We start from the raw sequence: 6000 nt of genomic DNA on the forward strand, positions 1-6000 counted from the left end.
CTAATCACATAAATTCAATGCTTCAAAAACTTAAACTAAAATCCTATATAATCACTATAACAAATTAATCGTGTATATAAATTTATATAACAGTATAGACATCGAAAGACTAATGGGGCTTTTATCATGATTTATTGCTCTAATTAAAATCTAAAGCAAGCACATATAAGTTCTTTAATAAAAGAAAATTTAGATAAGTATTACATCATTGTTTTTAAGACGATATTTTTTAAATCATTAATACTCACTTAATAATAATATATTTAATTCAAAAGCAGTTAACTAGAAGATGCAGCTTCATTAAAAAAAATCGAAAGGAAAAGGTTTAGCATAACTATAAAGTCTAAATTATAAGATCTGCAGTGCTAAGCACTTGAATTTATACTTAATATAAATTGAAGCTTCATTTAAACCCTTATATATATATAAACCCATCGAAAATAAATGGACACCAATTAATAAAATCTCACTACTGATCACCATGTCTTCTATTATCAAATATATATTATTCAACCTCAATTTAACTATGATAAATTTTTGCAGTCGAACTAATTCTATTTTATAAAATAAATTAACCTCTAGCAAAACAATTTCCTTAAACTAAAATAGGATGATGTAATCAATTTCCATAAATTGAATCCAACTAGTTTATTGACTTTAGGGATCTGGTTAGTTGAATTATTCACTAGAAACCATCACCAAATTTCGAAAACCACGATTTCAGTAGGAAAACAAATTCGGATAAAAATATGATGTAAAATAGATTCAACCAATTAGAGACATACCTTAGAAATAATTTACTTGAAAAGAAAGAAGTGGATAGCTTAAGCCTTAAAAAATTCGAAACCGAGGAATCAATAGGAAAAATATTTGACTGCGCGCGTATAGAATTGTGTGAATGTCTGATTTAGGGTTTGAAATATATCTCTTATTTATACTAGTTTTTAAAGAGTTCTAGTTCTAATAGGAAACAAAATAATACTAATAATAATAATAATAATAATAATAATAATAATAATAATAATAATAATAATAATAGTCTAGCTAAAATTAATGGTGCATATCTATATGTATCATGTAATTATTAAGTATCAAATAAGCTATACTAGAAAGATATTATTAATTAAACTTATAAAACAAATCTAAATTATCGGGGTGTTACAACTTTTTGTAGTTGGATTTAATGAATGTAAGTAAGAATTTATGTCTGGATTATTGTTCGTTACAGTTGTCAGGTGGATGGAAGATATTTCGATCTATATATTGATCTTGTATAATGTATATATTCGTAATTTATTGTATGGTAATTTCATATAAGTAATTAAATTTAAACAAACTTAGCTTGCAATATACTTATTCGTAAAAAATAGTCATAATTTTTTTTTCGAAGTGTCCACAAAAAATAGTCATCCATTATAAGAAAAGTTGTCGTACACCGTGATCTTTCATTTATGGGCACTACCCCACAATAGATGTATATATATAGAAATAGGATCATGTAGTATCCAAGCTTATAGTAGTACTGTAATACTCAATCTTGACCACACATTTTGGACATATGGCGCATCAAGATTGTGACACGTGGCAAGGAGCTTCCAAGCATTTCAAGCCAAAATCTGCATAGGGGTAAAATTAGAATATATTTTTTGAAATTAAAAAAAATAATAAAAAAATAGATTTTCTCAAAATAGACATATTTTAGATGCATAAAGTTTCACACAAAGATGCATAAAGTTTTCGCATAAAAATGCATAACTTTGAACATAAAAATGCATTATATTTTTACAAATTTTGTATTTTCACTACCCCACCCCATACCAAATTTGTAAAAATATTCACTACCCCACCCCTCCAAAACTGACATGTTTTACATGCATATAATTTCACACAAAAATGCATAACTTTGAACATCAAAATGCATTATATTTTTACAAATTTTGTATTTTCACTACCCCACCCCATACCAAATTTGTAAAAATAAAATACATTTTTCTATTCAAAGTTATGCATTTTTGTGTGAAACATTATGCATTTTTGTGTGAAATTATATGCATGTAAAACATGTCAGTTTTGGAGGGGTGGGGGTGGTGGTGAGGTGTGGGGATTGGGGGGGGGGGGGTGTAGGGTGGGGTGGCGAAAATACCAAATTTGTAAAAATGAAATGCATTTTTATGTGAAACTTTATGTATTTTTTATATGAAATTTTATGCATCTAAAATATGTCTAGTTTGAGAAAACATAATTTTTTTTATTCCAAAAAAATATATTCCGATTTTACCTCTCTGCAGATTTTGCCTTAGAATGTCTTGGAAGCTCCTCCCCACGTGTCATAATCTTGATGCGCCACATGTCACAAATGTATGGTCAATATTTGGTCCTACGGTACTACCTTAAGTTTGGATACTACAAGAACTCAACCCTATATATATATATATATATATATATATATATAGGGGAGGGCTACCGTGAGAGCACCTCTTAAAATAAGAAATAAGAATTAGGAAAAGTGTATGAATTTTACGTAGAACACATATGAATTCGTTGTATAAAGGGTATGAATTGCGAAAAATAAATTTTTGCTACTTTTGGGATTCGAACTCAGGACCATGAATTCATCCAACAGATGATGAATCAACCGTAGATCTTGATGATCTAAGGGCTGAAAATGATTCTTATTTTATAACTTAAGAAGTGTACTTATTTTAGCCCTCAATATATATATAGGAGTGTGCGCTCCAATGAGACCCTTATTTTTCAATGAATAAGACATATATATACTGATAAATAACGAAATTTAAAATATTTCACTCCCTCCAGGATTCGAACCCTGAGAAAAAAATTTGTCCTCTAGGTCAATATCAATCATATGATTGATAAAATAAACACACGAAATCGTGTCTAAGATCTCACTAAAAATAAGGGGTCTCATTGGAACGCTCAAGTTAAACAGAGAATTATTATATATTTCATTTTGAACAAGTCTATACATTTTACGAACAGATCAACATAACTAACGAACAGACGTATTTAGTAAAAAAAAAGAAAAACTCGCCGCCAGCAGGATTCGAACCCGGGGCAAATTGTTGTTCATGCGGTACATTGATTTGTTCGTAAAAATTGTAGATATGTTCATTTTTATTTCACGAATTCTCTATTCTCTGTTTAACTTTTCTCTCTCTCTCTGTATATATATATATATATATATATATATATAAACTTATACTCCCATATGTCCCATAAAAATATGCATAGTCTAGTTATAGTAATAATTCTCCAATTAATGTGGGATTCTTTCTTTACTCACACTACACTTTACATGATTTCTTAATATATATATATATATATAGAGAGAGAGAAGGGTTCAACAGAAAAGTTAAATATTGTGGAGAATAGAGAATTCGTAAAATAAAAACGAACAGATCTATAATTTTGTTGAACAGATCAATGTACCGCATGAACAACAATTTGCCCCGGGTTCGAATCCTGCTGGTGGCGAATTTTTCTCTATTTTTACTAAATACGTCTGTTCATTACTTATGTTGATCTGTTCGTAAAATATATAGATTTGTTCATGATGAATAAAAAGATAATTCTCTGTTGAACTCAACCCTATATATATATATATATATATATATATATATATATATATATATATATATATATATATATATAGGGTGTGGTTCTAAAGAGAACTACATTATTTGTGAGAACGGGAGAACCATCAAATCTAATGCATCCACTGTAAAAATTAATGCATTCGCTGTTAAAATTAATGCACTAAAAAAAAAAAAAATGCTCCCTTCAGGATTCGAACCAAGGATCTGCATTCATCCAACAAGATGATGCATCCACCGTAGATCTTGATGATCGAATGGCTGAAAATAGTTCTCCGGTCTTCTTTTATTTATGGTTCTTTCTTGAACCTCTCCCTATATATATATATATATATATATATATATATATATATATATATATATAAAGGAATGTTATACTACATACCTTATGTGAGCACCACTCATATTTAGCCCTCGTTAGCGTTATCTTTTTTGTTTTAGACATTTATTTTATTTTAATACTTTATAAATTGTTATTAGGATCATAAATTTTATAAATAACATAAAAATCAAAGTCCGATTTGTTTATATTCCATTTAACTTCAAATAATTAATAAAAAGAATAAATTAAACTTTGATTTTTATGTTATTTATAAAATTAATGATCCTAATAATGATTTATAAAGTATTAGAATATATAAAATTAAATGTCTAAAATAAAAAAAAGAATGTGTACATATTACAAAAATATAGGAGTAATTACTAAAAACTCTTCAATCATTCTTAATGAATACTACAAGTCTGAAATTCTAGCTTGGACACAATTTAATATCGAGTATACAATACGAAGGTCCAAAAAACCTTTATGGTTGACACAAAACATTAAAACTGACCGTAAGTTTTGTTTTCACCAACGACGTGTCACGGACTGTCAGTCGGAAAGGAGTAATTTTTTTTTTATTTTTATAAATTGCACTGGTAACTTGTAATTAAATAAATTTAAAGACTACACGACGGTGGGCTTGAACTCAAAACCTCAAGCTTTGGATATTATCCAGCTACTCCTAAGCCAACACATGCATACAGAAATGATCGTATCTATTTGGACGACAGTATAGGAGTTAAGTTACAAAAATATTAATACTTTCTTCGTCTCACAAGAACATGAACTTTTTGTCATTTTGGATCGTCTTATAAGAATATGAACATTTTTATTTTATACATTGCCCCACAATGTATTTAATTTTTATAAAGTGGGGTCCTCTTTTCATTCACAATACACTTTTATTTAATATTTCTTAAAACTCGTGTCACATACAAATATGCATGTTCATGTGAGACGGATGGATTATTAATTAAAATATTTTTTATGTTTGGTAATTGTATTATCATCATTCCAATATTACCATTCCTAATTGGAAACTGAAATTCGGAAGTCCTTGATTTGGAATATTAAGGTACATCCATGAATTAAGATTTTCATGTGTAGTGGTACAGTGATTTTATTGTGGTAGGCTTGGGGTGTTTGGCTAAGTTTAATTTAAAAAAATTACAAGTTTGGATAGTATATATATAAGATGTAATATTTAAAAAGTTTATAAAATATTAAAATGTTTGGATAAATGAACTTTTAAACTAGTGAGAGAATTGTGAAATAGAGAGAAAATTGAAGTATATAAAATTGAAATGATATATATATGATGGAAATAACAAACCATAGTAGGATATTTTTGTAAAATAATTGTTGATTATAAGAATATTAAAAAATGAGTTAGGTTGAAAAACTTATTTTAATTTTATATATATAGGTTATAAGTTGCATATTGAAACTTATTTTCACAGCTTCATTATACATTTTTAGAAATTTATTTTATTTGCCAATCACTTTTTAAAAACCTTATAGCTTTTAAGCAAAGGGCTATAAATTCCGTCAAACGCCTTCTTAAACCTACGGCCAATCCTGGTGTTTTATGTGTAGAAAAGGTTTTGATGATCCAGTCGCTTAGTTCTTGGAGTATTCCAGATGTTTAGATTGACCATATATATAATCGATTATATATTAATTTTGTCTAATCATTGTAATCTCCAACAATTTGACTAACTGATATTCCTGGTAAAGAAACTGTCCCTCATTGTATTTTTTTTCTTCTAATTATATATATATATGACCTTACACATTTTCTAATCATGAATCATATATAATTTCTGAGATACAAGGTATCGTATATGTCAATCATTATTGGAATATGCAATACACATATTTTCCTTCAATCATTATAGTTATCTCACTACAAAAAAATCGGTGATTACCGACGGCAGAATAATAAAAGACGGCCGCCGGTAAATTGTGCTACCGGTGGCAACTTGCCGCCGCTAATCGACTCGTCGGTAACGACAATACCGACGGCGACCGGCCGCCGCCGGCAATTAACGGTGGTTTTGCCGC

The sequence above is a fragment of the Salvia miltiorrhiza genome, chromosome 1, assembly GCF_028751815.1.
Source record: "Salvia miltiorrhiza cultivar Shanhuang (shh) chromosome 1, IMPLAD_Smil_shh, whole genome shotgun sequence".
NCBI lineage: Eukaryota > Viridiplantae > Streptophyta > Magnoliopsida > Lamiales > Lamiaceae > Salvia > Salvia miltiorrhiza.